Source organism: Asparagus officinalis, chromosome 8 (assembly GCF_001876935.1).
Source record: "Asparagus officinalis chromosome 8, Aspof.V1, whole genome shotgun sequence".
NCBI lineage: Eukaryota > Viridiplantae > Streptophyta > Magnoliopsida > Asparagales > Asparagaceae > Asparagus > Asparagus officinalis.
This window is the reverse complement of record NC_033801.1, coordinates 33597993-33617741: the sequence shown is the minus strand read 5'-3', so window position 1 is coordinate 33617741 and position 19749 is coordinate 33597993. Positions and strand designations below refer to the sequence as shown.

General features: G+C 35.0%; 1 pseudogene; it reads left to right on the top strand.

Moving 5' to 3' along the window:
• LOC109823002 lies at window positions 238-4031 on the top strand (annotated as a pseudogene).

Genomic DNA, 19749 nt, shown 5'->3' with positions numbered 1-19749 from the left:
CCCTCATTCTCTCCTCTCATTTTCTCCAAAACCCTAGTTTAACTTTGCCTAAACCCTAGTTCGACGTCGACCAAACTCTCGACACTGATCTCAGATTGCGTTGCTCTCGCTCAAACCCTAGCTAGCGATGGCGATGACAGCAGCGATGGCGACATCGAGCTTACACCAAAATACGTTTCCTCTCAGAAAATTTATAGGGGAAAGCACTATTTTGCCTCTGTTTTGCTAGAAAAAAGCACTATTTTGCCTTGTATATGTCAATTTCAGGGACACCCCCCTCGTCTGATCTCTCCCAAAATCTCGATCAAATCGCTGTTCTCTCTCGTGATCTCGAGCTCTAAGGCTCAAAACGATACTCGTCGATCCAAGGTCAGCTTCGTTTTTTAGCCCTAGGGTTTTGATTTCTATTGAACGGCTAATTGTATGATATGCAGTTTTTGGATGTTTGTTCCTTTCTTCTACATTCTTACAATAATAATGTGAAATTATGTTCTTGCTAATTTGTGTCTTTTTAAAGCTATTTTTTGTAATAAGATTTAAAAATATTATATAACTTGGTGATGCAGAGAAATTATTGCATGCTATCTAATTTACAGATATTTGTTTGGTATGTGTCCAAAAAATTATTACATGCTATCTAATTTACAGATATTTGTTTGGTATGTGTCCAAAAAATTATTACATGCTATCTAATTTACAGATATTTGTTGCTAGTTGGTATAACAATGTTTCTTTGTTTTACATGTTTACATGTTGCTGGAAAGTTAGCATGGATGGAGCTCCTTATCTTAGGAAAGTAGATCTCAAAACATATTCGAACTATAAGGAGCTTTCCCTAGGCCTGGAGAAGATGTTCAGCTGCTATACTATAGGTGAGCTCTGTTTATGTTCAATACTTTTACATGGTTATATTATTCTGTTAGAGACTACTTTGAAAAATTTTAGTGTTATCGCTGTATTCGTTAGATAATATTTGCTTGTCTCCAGCAACATATCGAGTTATTTTTGTCTAAGAAGTGTAATTATACAGTAGTATCTACAACTTTTCCTTCTTCTTGTGTTATGGTGAGTAGTATTTGAGAAATGTTCCCAGATACAGGTGTATGTCATAATTCAGAAAATTTCTTTTTCATAGTGTTGGTAGCTATTGATGTTATGTAATGATAGCTAGCTGTTACGTAATTATTTTTTGTTTTTCTTATTTACTGTCACTTTTACTATGTTCTGTCTTTTCTCCATATATGTCATGTGGGATGTTTGAAGGGAATACATTTGTGACTGATCACAATCAAATGGCTTTTCTCATCTTCATGTCCTTACTTTCATTTGCCAAAATGTTCTTTTCACCATAGGCTTTGAGAAAAAGGTCCATATGTGTTACTAGCAATGCTTTCTCTTTAATAGTTTTACATTTCACTTTGAAAAATATTCTTATACCAGTGGTTTTCCCTTATTAAATGGTATGGGTAAGTTTAGCAATGCCGCTAGTAGCAATGTTTTATCTTTTAATAACATTTCATTTTGCTATGGAATTCCATCCTTTTAAGAAGAATATGTTATGATAATTAAATTTTATTAGTAACTTCAGTTATATTGTAATAATAGTGTAATGGCTTGTTGAGCTTCTGTATATATGTTTTACTTGTATTGCAATTCTTGTTGTTTCAGGTCAATGTGGTTCAAATAGTATACCAACCAAGGATGGTGATGGATCTAAAAATGTCCTTACCTATGAAGACAAGGATGGGGATTAGATGCTTGTTGGAGATGTTCCATGGGAGTAAGCATCAAGTTCTAAATGTTGACTTGCTATGATTCTGGCTAAAGTTTCCTTTATGTTTTTATATCTACTAAGATATATTTCATAGACTTTTCATTCTTCTGTCATTACAAATGTCACGTTTAGTTTTATACCTACTGCATGATATAAATGATTATGTTTACCTGAAATTATTATGTATCTGTTTTGGGTTCTTTCATTTGCATGTGGAGGTCGAAATGTGGTGGTCAAACTATGAAGGCGGTGCCTACTAGTTATCATTAATAATTTGTTTCTAGTAACTTGATCTGTTTTAAGAACCTGTGCATGACGGTCTTTTCTTGGAAAATTGCAGTCCTAACTAATATTTTTGACGTTGCAGCATGTTCACTGCAACCTGTAGGAGGCTGAGGATCATGAAGGGTTCGGATGCAATTGGACTTGGTATGTGCATGTTTTGTACATTTTACATACATATTCTTCAATTTTTAGCTCCTAACTATGTCATTTTTCCTCAAACTAGATAATCTAGTGAATAGACACATTGAAGGATGTCATCCCTTAAGTGGAAGTCAATCAGAACACTTCTCAAATTTGTACCTCATTTGAATAGTGATATGTAGTTCGTACTTTTGTGGCATTTATTCATCTGTTGGTTGGATTTATTTATTTTACTAGTGTCAACTTTGAATCTAGACTTAAATGGTGCATTTACAGTTTGGTTCAAAATGGTGCTCACCAATACTTTCAGTCTAGAATTGAGTTCGGCTTCTAATATGATAATATAAATGTAGGAAAATTGTGGGGACTTAAAATTTTTTTTGTTAAGTTATAATTACATTTAAATTTTGTAGCAAAATATTTCAGGTGACCTGATCTTCCGCTTAATTATGTTGAACTAATCATCATTGTGTTAAACATAGCAAACTTTCTGCATAATGTTATTTCTGAATTTTTGGTTATTGTGGTGTTCGATTTAAAAGATGGCTATTTTAATTAGCAAGTACATAGATTTGGGTTGTAAATTTGCAAATATGTTGGTTTTGGGGTATCTATGTAACAATCCTATATCCATATCAGTATATCACTTTAATAGGGATGAACCAAAGTCCTCTGGGTGTTGATGTTAATGTGGGTAAGTCTTGAAGGATGGCTATTTTAATTGCAGGCTTGGTGTTTTTTGTTTTAATATAAGAAGTATTATATGTCAAAACATAATTTTATGTAAATGAGATGACTGATGGAATTGCTTTTTTGGTGTCCATTGTACAGCTTATGATGAGGGTGGCGATGATTTGAATAGAGGATCTTCTCATCAACCTTTGACTCAGGTGAATCACTCTTTTTTAGCATTCAGTGTCATGCTTGCTTTCTAGCTATCATGTTAAAGTTATTTCATGGACGTCAAAGTTATTTCATGGACATCTTGAAGGATGGCTATTTCATGGATGTTCTGTTGGCCTCAGTGTAATTTGTTTTTGAATAGTTAGTATATTTTTTTTTCTCCTTTTCTTACATTCTATCATCATTTTGATAAACTTCATGTTGTGTGTAAATCATTAGCTGTGATTCATCTTTTGTAAGGTACTGGAAACATGTTGTTGTTAAATTGTTGAAAATGGTACCATGATCCATCTTTCTAAAAACATCCACGAATTGATACAACATGCAACAGGACCTCCACGCACACAATGTACACGAACTGAAAATCTCACTATGTTTTATGCACAAACTGAATATCTCACTATATTATTGAAGAAGTGGCTTACCTTAAATTCACAAGCATAGGTATGCATATCAGTGTATAGTGAAGAAGTGGCTTACCTTAAATTCAGCATTCACATGCCTTCCCTGGACCTTCCATATATTATCCTCTTCAAAAAGTAGTTTCAGCGATGAATTAAGTTTCTCACACACCAAATAATCAAGTTCAATTTGTTTAAATTGTTGCAGATGTTGGTGTTTTATGTTGTTATGTTTCTCATGCTTGAGAATTTAAGTTTGTACGCTACTTACCTGTCATATATCCATCTTGTTGTAGTGTATTTTCAGATAATGATATGTTGCCTTTCTTGCTTGGTAGATTTTTTAGCAGTTATTGTATATACATACCAAAAGAATGTTAAGACTTCATTTTATATGTTTTTGATGTTTAAATTTTACTTATTTGAATTTTTTGAATTAATTTCAGGGGATGAAAGATGCGAGATTGATATTTTGAGGGGCTCACTAAAGTCAAAAACCAAGGACTTCGGCAGATTTCTCTCTCTCTCTCTCTCTGTTTAAGATTTTCTAGATGAAATTGATTGTAATAGACTTTGTTGGTGAAGATTTTCTATATGAAATTGATTGTAATAGACTTTGTTGGTGAAGATTTTCTAGATGAAATTGATTGTAATAGAACTTGTGACTAGAAATGGATTATACTTTTTAATAGGAATATCATGATATTTACTTTAGATTTGTTTGAGTTTTTTCATTCACCTTTCTTTCTGCAAATATTATGTATGAGAAATATTGTTCTCTAATTAGTGGAATTGTGGTTGTGCTTCTGCTTGTTATTATTTACGAACTTGATGCTGATGCCCACTCAAGTTTTTGTGTTACGAAAGTGCCCTTTTTTTTTAAATACATGTTTATTAACTTGTTACTTCCCATGATATGAATGATATTGATACGAAATTGTGGTTATGCGTCATTTTCTGGACTTTATTCGGAATCATCTTTCTTCACTTGAGTTTGTGAATGACTTTCAAGTTCAAAACCATGTAAGATTACATGCAAATTAGTCATCGTAAATTTGACTAAATTGTCTTGAGTTAAGATTGTGCAAACATGTTCGGTAACTTATATATATTTTTTAAATATGGTAGAATCACAATTTAATTTAATTATTTTTTTTAAATTGTTTAATATCTAAATTTAATTTTAAAAAATATGAATTAAAATTATGTTGTGATAATTTTCTTCTTCTTTTTCTTAGAAAGCTAACCAAACAAAAGAAAATGATTTTTTTATGAATTTTCTTCTACTTTCATTACAATATTCTTTCTAACAAACAATAGAAAGAATATCATTTTTTTTCTTTTTTTTTCCTTTCTTTTTACTTTCTCTTTCCTTTTCTTTTCTCTCCCTCTCTCTCAAACCAAACATAGCCTTCTAGAAAAAATTGTTGGAAAAAATTACCATAAAGCCCAGCCCAAAATGATAGATGGATACTTTTTTGCCCAATCAAGATGCCTACTTTTTCCTCAAACATGGCCATAATCTCGTCTTAACTTGGGATTTCTCCTAATTCATCTGCTCCCCTTTGATTTTGTTCCTTTTTCCCCCCTAGTGATTTTATATAACTAATACCATATTACACATCAATATGTAAAACAGAATACAGACGTGATGAAATTAAGGTCAATACGCACATTTTATTTTTTCACTTATGATGATGATAAGGACTAGCAACCTGCAGGTTGCAAGATGACATCCGTTATTTGTTATAAAAGAAACCCAATAACCTCAAAGTATTCCTAATTAAACTATGCATATTTTATGTGTTTAGTGAACTAATCAATGTATATTTAGTGTTTGCATCATCACCTCGTGATTATACCTTTGGAGTTTACAAAGTAAGTAGGGACGCACTACAAACCAAGTGTTATTGTCCTTTGCAGAAAAAGGACAAGAGGATTTTGTTTTGCATGATGAGGCCAAAACAAACTTCAGCGTTCTGCCATGGAAACACTGTTCATGGGGACATTTGTTCGTAGAAGGGCAAATTGTCCTCTTTTTATCAGAATCAAATACCAAAGAGGGTTATCAAAGGTTAGCTATTTTAATTGTCCCAGGACACCGACCCTTTCTTTGAATAACAGCTGCATGTAGCCAGTTAATAACATTTATCCAAATCAAGATTCCAGGCTTATCTTATCATAATCCAACTTTCCCGCCTCAATCCTGTTTCATTAGTAAGTTAATAATGTAACGCTCTACATAAGTTGAATTTTAAATCAAAATACACAATTATTAGCAAGTGTAGAAGGGGACTCTCCCCCTAAAGCAATTAATTAGTTAATACCTAGTGTAGGAGAAAACTTGGATTGTCACGGGAGAAGATTACGATGATAGAGATAAGAAATTCAACACATACATCAAACATATATGCTAAGAGGAAATTTCCCCATTGCAGAGGAAACACAGAAGTTAACAACCTTTTTCATCCAAAAACAAGCGTCGGCAACAACCAGTTCATGCAAAAATTATCTCCTAGAACAAAGCCCGACAAAGAAAAGGTATACGTCATGAAGATTGAGCAAGGTTTTGAGTTGACTAAGAAGTCTGGCGAAAAGCGATTTTTTTTTCCCCTAGCTCGCGAGAGAATATCATACAAACTAAACACCTCAAGCCAAGACCAGTAAGATATTTCACCAAAAAAAATAATTATTATGCTAAAAAATACCCCTCTGAAAAAAAAGGAATAGGAAAATAGCTAGGCTGCAATATGCAAAGAATCTCTAGATATCGATCTTCACACCCGAGTCATCTTGTTTAAAATGAATTTGATTAAATAATAAAGGGCTAGCTAGGATCTCAGAGAACATTCCAAATGAAAACATATGGTTAAGAAACCTCCAGGATTAATGACTCTTCATTAGGCCAAGGACCACGCATTCAGGGCAAAACTGCCAATAAGATAAGGTTATATGCTAAATACTTATGAGAAAGAAACTAAAATCCTTCCTCTAGAAATTAATTATAAAAATCTTGAGAACCAAAATATTCCTAACAAAACAGATTTCTCACACATATATGTTTTGGAACATGAAGATCACAACGAACGTTTATTAGGTGCAATTCGTAAGTGGCACTAAACCAGCCTCACGTGTATTCATAGCTTAAATAGAAAGAAACGAAAAAAGAGGAAAAAGAAGAAGAAGCAAAATCCATCCGTATCTAGAGTCCTCAAAACACTCAGATCAAATTGCAGAAACGACGAAAAAGATCAGGAAATTTGGAGTGCACAGGACTAGTCACGGGTCGGTCGACCAAAGTGCATAGGCCGGTCGACTGACAGACTGTGAAATTACAGGGTGAGAAACCATGTCGCTGGCCGGTCAACTGAGCATACATGTCCGGTCGACCGAAAAGGTGCACAATTACAAGGTTTGAATTCTTGCGTCTGGCCGGTCGACCGAGCATGTATGTGCGGTCGACCGAATGTATGCTGATTTACAGGGTGAGAGTTTGTGCTTCTGGCCGGTCGACCGGATGCTCATGCTCGGTCGACCACGATGCGGTTTGGGCCCAGATTTGTTTTCGTAAGCTGTTTTGGATTCCTATTTGATATAAATAGGAACATTACATTTTTTAGGGTTATGAGAGAGATTTAGAGCTGAGATTTGAGCATTGTTTGAGCACTGAGAAATGGAGAATTTGTGAGGGATTTAAGAGTTTTGTTTGAGAGTTATTTTGTGAGATTATTGAGTGATTGTAAACCCTATTTGTACTCTCTCTATTAGTGAAATCTTCCCCCTCCTTGCCTCATGGACGTAGGCACATTACCAAACCACGTAAATTTTGGTGTCTTGTTGTGTGGTGCTTGTGTATGGTTGTTGATTTGTTCTCCTATCTTGTTCATGTCCTTCGATTCCGCTGCACACGACAAGTGGTATCAGAGTTCTGGGTTGGCTTGGGGTTCAATTTGGAGGAAAAAGCTAGGACTTCTACAAGAGGATTTGGTGCAGATTCTTGTTTGAAGATTGAATTATCAACATGACCGAAGCAAGTACATCCAGATCAACCCTAACTAAGACGATACATGGTTTGAGCATTACTAATACAAAAATTAATGTTCAAGTGATGGATGCATTGGATGCTCAAATTTTGGAGGATACTCTTGAATTATAAGAGAAACCCGATGATATGAAGGATAAGGTTTGGAAGAAAATAAATAGTAGAGCATGTGGGGTTATTAGAAGAGAAACCCGATGATATGAAGGATAAGGTTTGGAAGAAAATAAATAGTAGAGCATGTGGGGTTATTAGATCGTGTTTGATGCCAGATTTGATTTATGGTTTGGAAGAAAATAAATAGTAGAGCATGTGGGGTTATTAGATCGTGTTTGATGCCAGATTTGATTTATGATGTCATGAATGAAACATCGGTGAAACGGTTGTGGGAAACACTCGATGACAAGTATTTGACGAAGAGCAATGAGAATCAACTTCATTTAAAGAAGAGCTTTTACCAATTCAAAATGAAGAGGGGAGTTTTCATTAGAGAACATATCAATAACTTTACAAGATTGCTATCGGATATGGCCAATGTGGATATTATGGTAGATGATGAAGACAATGTGATATTGTTATTGTATTCGTTGTCAGAGGATGATTATAGTACCTTTGTCCTTACAATGATTAATGGTAGAATCACTTTTAGTTACCAGGAGGTAACCTCAGCGTTGGTGAATTATGAGTTGAGGAAGAGTGATGGCGAACCCTCTGAGAAGGCATCGGGAGATGCACTGGTAGTGAGAGGCCGTAGTTCCAAACCCCGTCCATATAATTGCTCAAAATCGAAGCCAAGAGGTGGTCATAGAAGTGTGGGTAGGAATCAATGTGTTTTTTGCAAAGAGGATGAATATTGGAAAAATGAATGCCCAAAGTTGAAAGATAGAGCCGGGAAGAACAAAGAGAAAGTCGTTCAGAGTTCAGAGGTGAATGTTGTCGAAGTTAGTGATGACAATTCAAATTCAGATTCTTCAGGCTATTCATGCCCAGCATTACCGTCAGTTTGTTATGCAGACTATACAGAGTAGATGTTGGATTCAGGTGCTACATATCATATTTGCCATAGGAGGGATTGGTTCTCTAGCTTTGAGGAGTTAGAAAGAGGGGATGTTGTGTTAATAGAAAATGATCACGTATGTCCTATTGGTGGTATTGGAACAGTTCGAATCAGGATGTGTGACGATGTGACTAGGGAGTTGAAGGAAGTGAGATTCGTTCCTCAATTGACGAAGAATATCATTTCACTTGGAACTTTGGAGGCATCAGGTTATAAGGTGATCATGAAGAATGCAACTTTGAAGGTCACCAAGGGGTCCATGGTGGTGATGAAAGGTGTCAAGGAAAACAATCTTTACTACTTGAAGGGCAAGATAGTAACAGAGGGTCTGGCAGCTTCTATTACCACAGAGGAGGATACTACTTGTCTATGGAACATGAGATTAGGACACACTGGTGATAAGTCTCTGCAGATATTAGCAAAGCAGGGGCTATTGTAGGGTGCAAAGACCTGCAAGATGGAGTTGTGTGAATATTACATACTTGGAAAGAAGACAAAAGTGAAATTCGGCACTGCGATTCATAACACCCAAGGTATATTAGATTACGTTCATATAGATGTTTGGGGTCCTTCCAAAAATACATTTTTTGGTGGGGCCAATTATTTTGTCACTTTCATTGATGATTATTCCAGGAGGAATTGGGTATATACGATGAAGCATAAACATAAGGTCCTAGATATCTTTGTGAAATGGAAAAAAAAAAGTGAAGCTGCAAACATGTAGAAAAGTGAAAGTACTTCGTTCTGATAATGGTGTTGAGTACAAGAGTGATCTATTTTTACAGTTTTATAGGGATCACGGCATTAGGTGCTATTTCACAGTTAGGGAGACACCACAACAAAACAGGATGGCCAAGAGATTGAACCGTACATTGCTGGAGAATGTGCGTTGTATGCTCTCACAGAGTGGATTAGCTAGATCCTTTTGGGCTGAGGCGTTGGTTTATGCAAGCTATCTCGTAAATAGGTTGTCGTGCACTACGATACATAGAAAGACTCCTATGGAGGTATTGTCTGATACAGTGGCTAGTGATTATGATTTGATTCAGATATTTAGGTGTTCAGTTTACTATCATGTGAATGATGGGAAATTAAATCCGAGGGCAAGAAAAGCAGTCTTTGTGGGTTTTAGAGATGGAGTTAAAGGCTTCAAGTTGTAGAATCCAGAAGACAAGAAGATAATCATTAGGAGAAATGTCACTTTTGATGAGGCTCACATGATGAGGCCTTAGGTCCCTCAGCGGGTGGAGGAAGGTCAGACTAGTGGGGTATCGTAGGAGGTGGAAGATGATATGACTCTACAGACTTCAGATAGTATTGTATCTATTAAGGCTCCTACAGAGGTGACACTAGGAGGAGATATGACAGATGGGCAGGTGGAGGATACAATGGGTATTGAGACTCAGGAGCAAGGTCATGTTCAGGGGTCTATTACAGCTAATAGACCAAGAAGAATCATTCGTCGGCCAGCTAGATATGATGATGTGATGATTGCATATGCTTTGTCAGTGGAGGTCATTAATGATTTGGTTCCTTCTACATATAAGGAAGCAGAGTCAAGCTCTGATTCAATCAGGTGGAGGAAAGCTATGGAGGAGGAGATGCATTCTCTCCAAAAGAATAACACTTGGAAACTTGTAAAATTACCAAAGGGTAAGAAAGCAATTGGATGCAAGTGGGTATATGCAAAGAAAGAAGGACCTTCTGATGGGTACATTCGATACAAAACCAGATTGGTTTCCAAAGAGTATGCCCAACTTGAGGGCATTGATTACAATGAGGTATTCTCACCTGTTGTGAAACATTCATCGATAAGAATATTATTGACATTAGTGGCATAGCTTGATTTAGATTTAGTCCAGATGGATGTGAAAACAACCTTTCTACATGGAGATTTAGAAGAGGAGATCTATATGTCACAACCAATGAGTTTTAGAGCTGCAGAAAAGGAAGATTTAGTATGTAAACAGAAGAAAACTCTTTATAAATTGATCCAATCACCGCGATAATGGTACAAGAGATTCGATAGTTTCATGATTGGCTAAGGGTACACGAAGAGCTCATATGACCCGTGTGTATACATGCATAAGCTACAGAATGCTATTAGGAAGTTGAAAAAAGAGTTATCATCCGAATTTGAGATGAATGACCTTGGAGAAGCAAAAAAGATATTGGGTATAGAAATTAAGAGAGACAGGGTGAACGGGAGGTTGAAGTTGACTCTGAGGAGCTACTTACAAAAGATGTTGAAGAAATTCAGTTTTGATGGTAATACCAAGACGGTAAGTACTCCATTAGCTCCCCACTTTAAGCTATCAGCTAAGATGTCATATGTTTCAGTTGAGGACCGTGAATACATGACTAAAGTTCCATATGTCAGTATTGTGGGTAGCTTGATGTATGTTATGGTGTGAACAAGGTCAGACCTGTCACAGGCCGTGAGCATGGTGTCTAGGTACATGCATGACCCTAGGAAGGGTCATTGGGAGGTCGTGAAGTGGATCTTACGGTATATCAAAGGTAACATGGATGTTGGTTTGATATTTGAGAAGAATGAGAGAAATTGGCAGGATTGTATTGGATATGTGGATTCAGATTATGCTGGGGATCTTGACAAGCACCGTCTACTACTGGACATGTGTTTATACTAGCAGGAGCATCGGTGTATTGGAGATGCACACTTCAATCTACAGTGGCTCTTTCCACTACAGAAACAGAGTATATGGCGGTGACTTAAGCTGTGAAGAAAGCTTTGTGGTTGCAGGGGTTACTGGATAACTTGGGGATTACACAGGATACCATCAGGGTAAAATATGATAGCATGTCAGCTATCTATTTGGCAAAGAACCAGGTGTATCATGCCCAAACAAAGAAAATTGATGTCAGGTTCTGTTTTGTGCGATATGTCTTGGTTAATAAAGATATTATATTGGAGAAGATCCACACAAAGGACAATCCGACAGATATGTTGACCAAGGTTGTCACTGGGGTGAAATTTGATCATTGTTTGGAGTTGTTGAATATTTTTCGTTGTTGAGGGCCTTTGGAGGCCATTTGGGTGAACTACGTGAGGCTTAATTCCTTAGGCAAGAGGAATTATGTCGTAACAATTATTTTATTTATTCATATAAAATAATTATGCCTGCATCGATGCCTGTATCGATGCCTGCATCGATGCCTGTATCGATGCCTGCATCGATACGCTGGGCAGTTTGTTACGAATCTAAGGCTGAAATTTGTTGTTTTTTGATAAGATTTCAATCCAATGGCTCTCATTCACTGATGTTTACTATAAATAGGGGTAGAGAGTGAGGGGTTAGAGGTGTGAAAATTTTATAAACTCCTTTTGGAGAGGAGGGCTACTCTTAATTGAGAAGGCCTTCCAAAAATTATAACTTTAGTTGCAATTAATAAAAATAATTTTTTTCTCTTTAAATTTGTTCTTTCTCCTCTTGTTGAATGATGAGGATGGAGATGAAGAGCAATTTGAAGGTTTGCATTTCTTTTCTCTTTTATTTCTTTTTAGTAATTTTTTTATTATTGCTTATTAGTTAGATTTAAATTCATGCTTGTAGTGTAGATTTATTTTCTTGTCTTTTTTATTTCTTTTTACACTTTAATTTGTAGAGTAGATTTATTTTTCTTGCATTTAATTCTTGCAATTTATTTTGTAGTTTAGATTTTTATTTTCTTTGTAATTAGATTTATTTCTTGTTCATAGTTTAGATTTTTCTTTTTAATTTTGTAATTAGTCTTCTTTTTCTTGTTTTTATTTCTTAAGATGTGAATTTAATTCTTGTAAGAATCTTAGAATTGTATGAAACTAGTCTAATTTCCCTTATATTGTATGAATTATTCTCTTGTACTTAAAATGTTCATGTTTAGGATAATCAACTAGAGAACTAATGGTAGAAGAAGAATTTGATAATCTATGCTTATCTTAAATGGTTTGATAGGTTATGCTTATGAATTCTAGGATTATTATCATGTTGTTGTTCTTATCATGAATAGTAATTTTAACTTAGATGATAATTTGATAGGTTACACTTTCCTTAAAACAATCACTCATCACATTCACACTTATTCTTTATTCCTAATTGTCATGCACAAAATATAAGAACCAAGTTTAATAATCTCTTAAAATCACCTTCTTCGTGGGATCGATATCTTTTTTTATACTATAACTTGATAAATTGTGCACTTGCAATTTTGGTACATAATTTTGATAATCACATTTTATTACAATTTTATACCCTCATTATCTATTTTTATATGAATAAATATACTACTAATAATTATTTTTATCTTTAATTACAGGTTAATGAAGAATAAATCTCAAAAACCTCATCTCTCAACAAAAAGCCCATAATTTAATGAAGAAATGAAGCCATGAAGCCCAATGAATTCTTTCAAGTATTTAATGAAGAGATAAATCAAAGCCCAAGCCCAAGAGTCCAAGAAAAGCCCAATGTCCAAAGCCCAAAAGCAAACAACAACAAGAAGCTGCGGACAGCAAAAGGAGAAGGGCAGGCATCGATGCCTGCATCGATGGCGGCATCGATGCCTGCATCGATACCGACATCGATGCCTGCATCGATACGCTGGGCAGTTTGTTACGAATCGAAGGCTGAAATTTGTTGTTTTTGGATAAGATTTCAATCCAATGGCTCTCATTCACTGATGTTTACTATAAATAGGGGTAGAGAGTGAGGGGTTAGAGGTGTGAAAATTTTTATAACTCCTTTTGGAGAGGAAGGCTACTCTTAATTGAGAAGGCCTTCCAAAATTGTAACTTTAGTTACAATTAATAATAATAATTTTTTCACCACTTTAAATTTTTCTCTACTTCTCTTTATTGGATGATGAAGATGAAGATGAAGATGGAGAATTATTTGAAGGTTTGAATTTCTTTTCTTTTTCTCTTTTATTGCTTATTAGTGTAGATTTATTTCTATGCTTGTAGTTTAGATTTTATTTTCTTGTTAAATAGCCAAGAGGCTAGAACCCTCTTGCCTTAGATTTATTTCATGCTTATAGAGTAGATTTATTTTCTTGCATTTAATTCTTGCAATTTTATTTTGTAGTTTAGATTTTGCAATTTATTTTGTAGTTAGATTTTAATTTCTTATACTATTCACCTTGAGGCTAGAACCCTCTTGGGTTTAGTTTTTCTTTTTGTTTATTTTTATTTTGTTTGATTCGCCTTTAGGCTAGAACCCTCTAGGGAATCATCCTTTTCTAAGAAGTGGGTTCAATTTTAGATTATCCATATCTATAATTGAATCCACCATCTTTAATTTCTTGTATTTTCTTTTATTCTAGAATTTTGTTCTTCATTCTTGAATTTTCATTTGTTTCTTGATTTTATTCAATTTTTTTTCCTTCTTGCCTTATTGATCACACTCATTCTTTGTCACATCCACTCTCACTTAAATTTTGCGCCGTTTCACACACTATCACTTTCACTCTCATTATCTCTCCACAATCACATTCACTTATCACTCCTATTTGTCACGCACACAAAATAAGAACCAATTTTATATTTTCTCCTACAAAACACCTTCCTCGTGGGATCGATATCTTAAATACTATAACTTGACACGGTTGTGCACTTGCAACCTTTTTGGTACATGTTTATGCCGCATCAAGTTTTTGGCGCCGTTGCCGGGGAAGGTGCTTAAGTAGGTTTTAATTATTTTGGTTCTTTAACTTGTGTGTTTATTGTGAAAGAACTACTTGGAGATTAAAGATCAAGAATTGGAGATTGAGGAATTGGATATTCGCTTGTGGTAAGTCTTCTTCCTTATATTTTCAATTCCACACCTTTAGTTAGTTTCTCACAATTAGTGACAATTAGGATAAAAAAAGAGATTTTATTTTTTGTTGACCATAATAAAATTCATCCTCCACTTTGACATTTACTAACAAGATAATAAATTCAAACAAATCCCCCCTTCTCATTTGTTTGATTGTTAACCCTAATTAAAAAAAAGATTTTTTTTCCATCCTTTTTAGTTGCTTTTAATTCATAGGGTTGCATTTCATATAGTGTAGGAATTCACCAAGTGATTTGAGCATCTTGATTTGACACACACTTAAAAATATTTTTAAGGGCAAAACCCCATTATCAAGATAAGGTGAGGGATTTCATCATCCTTTCCTTAGCCCAAAAATCACGAATTCCTCACTACACCACCCAAGCCTAATAAAACTCATTAGACGTTGGCCCCTAAGGATTCGAGCTCAATAAGGAACAAGAAATCCTTAAGTGAACCGATTTAAGTTTTCTCAGATTAGTTGGTGTCTAAGGTAAGGTTTAGGGGTTGCGTAAAGCGCTATCATCCTCTAGTACTATCCTTACCTGGCTAACTACCTGGGTAAAACTTTAATCTTTTTACTGTAGGAGTTTTTGGTTAGGAGCTGGTCTAGTTGAGTTAGGCTAAACCCTAGAATTAGAGTTGATTGAAAAGTGATTGCTTTGATTTATTTTAGTTAGGATTTTTTTTCCTTTATCTTCTCATAAAAAAAATTCTTTCTTTCTTTCCTAAAAAAAAACTAATTTTTTTAAAAAAAATTGTTTTGGTGTATGCAAATTTGGGTTCGGGATAATTCTCATCGTTTAATCCGTGTTGAACCAATCCAAAAAATGGCAAATCAACCAGTTCTTCAGGATATGTGCTATCCCATTAGGAATGCAATTCCCTCGTGCATTAGGCTCCCCGAAACAAATGGAATAAATTTTGAGCTTAGACCGCAATACATAAACATGCTTCCTAAATTCCTTGGTAATGAAACAGAAGACGCATATATTTTTATTTCGGAATTTGAGGAAGTGTGTATTATGATTAAAATGAGAGAATTAAATGAAGATGCGGTTAAGCTTAGATTTATTCCATTTGTTCTTAAGGATAAAGCTAAAAAATGGCTGTACAGCTTACCAATAAAATTCCATCTCAACTTGGGATGAATTTGTCACCATTTTTCTTAAGAAATTTTTCCCTATTCATAAAACGGTAAAGCTTAGGAACAGCATTCAAAACTTTAAAATTATCCCGGGAGAACCTTTTTGAAAGTATTTTGACCGATTTAAAGATCTTCTCATCCAATGTCCTCATCACGGTTTAGAGAAATGGCGATTGTGCCAAATAATTTATGAGGGATTAGATTATTCTGCAAAAACTTCCTTAGAATCAATGTGCCACGGGGATTTTATGAGGAAAAATGCTGATGAAGCTTGGGAGTTTTTGGAGAGTCTTTCTGAAAAAACAATGCAATGGGAACAGTGCGATGACAGGGTTTCATCAGTTCCCCATTCTAAGTCTAGTGGTCTTTCCTTGGAGTCAAACATTGCTTCTGAAGCGAAGATGGCGACAATTCTGCGGAGGTTAGAAGCCTTAGAAATTAAGGAACGAGCTCCAGCTCAACTCAATCATGTTTCTTTCCCAGGATGTCATAATTGTCAGTCTCCTACCCACGTTTCAGAGGAATGCCCTCTCCTAGGAAATAACAACGCAATCCTAGGGGAAACACAGTTCCTTTCAATTCTCATCCACAATTTCAACAACCCAATCTGTCGTATCAAAATTAGTCTCCTCTTCATCAAGCTGTAATTCAGACTCATCACAATCCAGATCAAGATAAACGTCTCAACGTCTTGGAAAGGGGTTTAGAAACCATAATTAAGGCCTCTACTCAAACCACAAATATGTTGACTCAAACATCCAGCACTCTGAATTCCTTTATGCAATCAACCAGACAAATGTTCAACTCCAACACTCAAGCTATAGCTAGATTAGAATCCCAACTTGGTCAACTAGCTAGTGCCGTGAGTGAAAGAGAGAAAGAAAAATTTCCGAGTCAACCCGTGGTCAACCCTAATAACACAGGATGCAGTTCATCCTATGAAGCTCAAGTGAATGCAATCCATTCACTTCGGTCAGGTAGACAGGTCGATAATCAAGTGAGAACTCCTCCAAGTCAAACTCTTGATCCTGTACAAATTCCTTCTCCTTCTCCTTCTGATGAATCTATTCAACAATCACTCCCCTCAGATGACCAAGAACCTGAACCCGAACCTGAGCCTGCTTTTGATAGATTTAGACCGGTTGCTCCCTTTCCAGATAGACTCAGGTCTAGGAAACACTCTCCTCAGGAGGAGAAAATCCTAGAGACATTCAAGCAGGTTAAGGTCAACATTCCTCTCTTAGATGTAATTGAACAAATTCCATCTTATGCTAAATTTTTAAAAGAATTGTGCACTAAGAAGAGGAGAATAAATGTTCCAAAGAAAGTCTTTTTAGCCGCCAATATCAGTGAAATGCTATCAAATCCCATACCTTTGAAACGTAAAGATCCAGGTTCCCCCATCATTTCATGTATCATTGGTAATACTCACATTGATAAGGCGCTTTTAGACTTAGGGGCCAGTGTCAATTTGCTTCCATATTCAGTCTATCAGCAATTGGGTCTAGGTGTACTGAACCCAACCAAATGCACCTTACAGTTGGCTGATAGATCTGTCAAGGTCCCTATGGGTGAGTTAGAGGATGTTCTGATTAAGGTTGGAGATTTTATTTTTCCAGTAGATTTTGTAGTCTTGGAAACACAGCCTGTTTCCAATCCCAAAGGACAGACACCTGTCATCTTAGGACGACCGTTCTTAGCCACTTCTAATGCTCTCATCAACTGTAGAACTGGTCAAATGAAGCTGTCCTTTGGGAATTTGACTGCTGATCTCAACATTTTTAATCCAGGGGACCAACCAAATAATCAGCCTCTAGAAATAAACTACATTCAGGAAAGATCAGAAGAAGAAGAAGAAGAAGAAGAGTGTGATTTAAGTTTTGAGGAAATTTTTGATGAAGAGTTAGAGTTTTTAGAAGAAGCAGATCAGGTCCTTGAGAATAATAAAACTGTGTTAAACATTTGCTGCTTTGAATTAAATTTTGAAGAACTCTTTCTTGATGAACTTAGATTCTTGGAGAATAATCAACAACCAAATTTTCAGAACTTCACAGAAGAATTGGTTGTTAGAAAACAAAACTTCACAGTACAAGAGTCTAAGTTCATTAAGAAATACAAAATGCATGACACCAATAATACCTACCTTACCTTGTTGCAAGAATTATTGAACACCCCGAAATGCTTAAAAATTCACATTATTGATTATATCATTCTGAATTTGTTTAAAATCCGGGGAAGAATTTTCAACAGTAAGGTAGGATTCAATGTAGAACAGGAACTCTTCATGTTGAATATTTCATTCTACATTGTTTATTTTGTTTATTTCAGAATAATAAAAAGAATTTATTCTTCTCTCATTTGAGAGTTTCTTGTTCAGTTGCTTAAAAGAAAAAGAAAAAAAAAGAGAAAAAAAAGAAAAAAAAAGAAAAAAAAAAAATAGAGTTATGTAATAATTGATTTATTTGATAAATTTGAAATTTTCTAATCCCTAGTTGGTTATTTACTTAAGTTCACTTTTTATGATAACTCTAAATAAATTTCTTAAGAAATGATTTTCAAAGTAGTATACTTTACTTAAGCCTTAACTTGGACTTTTATTTAAAATAATGAAATTTTTGCATGCTTAACTTAGAGTTGAAAATAATTTTTTTCAAAGTGTCTTGATTTACATATTTTCAAAATATATATACATATACAAAAAAAAATTTGCAAAAGAAGAGTGTGAAAAATGGGCACCAAAAAGAAAAAAAAACTCTTTAATTCAAGGGGATTCTATCTTATTAAGCCTAAGCTGACCGAGTAATTAAGCCCAAGGAGTATTTCCATACTTAATGACCTAAGCCCATTTGGGTTGGGATCCATTGGCCCAAAACTCGTTAAATGGTCACTTAGAAAGCCCGTTAAAGTAGAAAAAAATCACCAAGCATGAAAGAGTTAAAAAAATAAATAAAAAAATAAAAAAACTAAAAAAACTAATAAATGTTTTATAGTTGTATATATGGTCTTGGAAAATATTTTAAATCAAGCAACTTGAAAATTATTTAAAACAAAGAGTTAGCATGTTCTTTTCAAAACTTTTAAATTAAATTTCTAAGTTTGGCTTGGTTTTGTATTGCTACAATGAGAAGATTTTCTTAAAAATATACCTTAGAGTTATATATAAAAATGTTTTCTTGAGTGATAACTGGCTCCAATTAGATTATCTAAAAGTTATCAAGTGAATTTAGTTATTTACTGACTTCTTTAATTTGGCAAGTTGACCGAATTTTGTGGGTATATTCACTGCAAACCCTCACGAGACTACAACTCGTCCACTAGGGTAACCTAGGGGTTTAAAGGCTTGTTGTATGCGCTAAATACAACCGCGATTCCTGCGAAAGTGAGTTAGGATTTTCTTTTTATTTTCTTTGCTAGAGGACTAGCAAAAGTTTAGGTGTGTGGGTATTTGATAATCATATTTTATTATAATTTTATACCCTCATTATCTATTTTATATAAATAAATATAGCACTAATAATTGTTTTTATCTTTAAATTGCAGGTTAATGAAGAATAAATCTCAAAACCCTCATCTCTCAACAAAAAGCCCATAATTTAATGAAGAAATGAAGCCATGAAGCCCAATGAATTCTTTCAAGTATTTAAATGAAGAAATAAATCAAAGCCCAAGCCCAAGAGTCCAAGAAAAGCCCAATGTCCAAAGCCCAAAAGCAAACAACAAGAAGATCGAAGCTGCGGACAGCAAAAGGAGAAGGGCAGGCATTAATGCCTGCATCGATGGCGGGATCGATGCCCGCATCGATGGCGGCATATCGATACCTGCATCGATGCCTGTATCGATGCCAGATTACTGTAGCGCGCGTCAATGGCTGATTTTGCTTGTCTTGGGGCTCAAGTTTGATCCAATGGCTCTCATTCACTGATGTTTACTATAAATAGGGGTAGAGAGTGAGGGGTTAGAGGTGTGAAAATTTTGTAAACTCCTTTTGGAGAGGAGGGCTACTCTTAATTGAGAAGGCCTTCCAAAATTGTAACTTTAGTTGCAATTAATAATAATAATTTTTTCACCACTTTAAATATTTCTTCTCTTTGTTGGATGATGAAGATGGAGATGAAGAATTATTTAGAGGTTTGCATTTTCTTTCCTTTTTCTCTTTTATTTCCTTTTTATTGCTTATTAGTGTAGA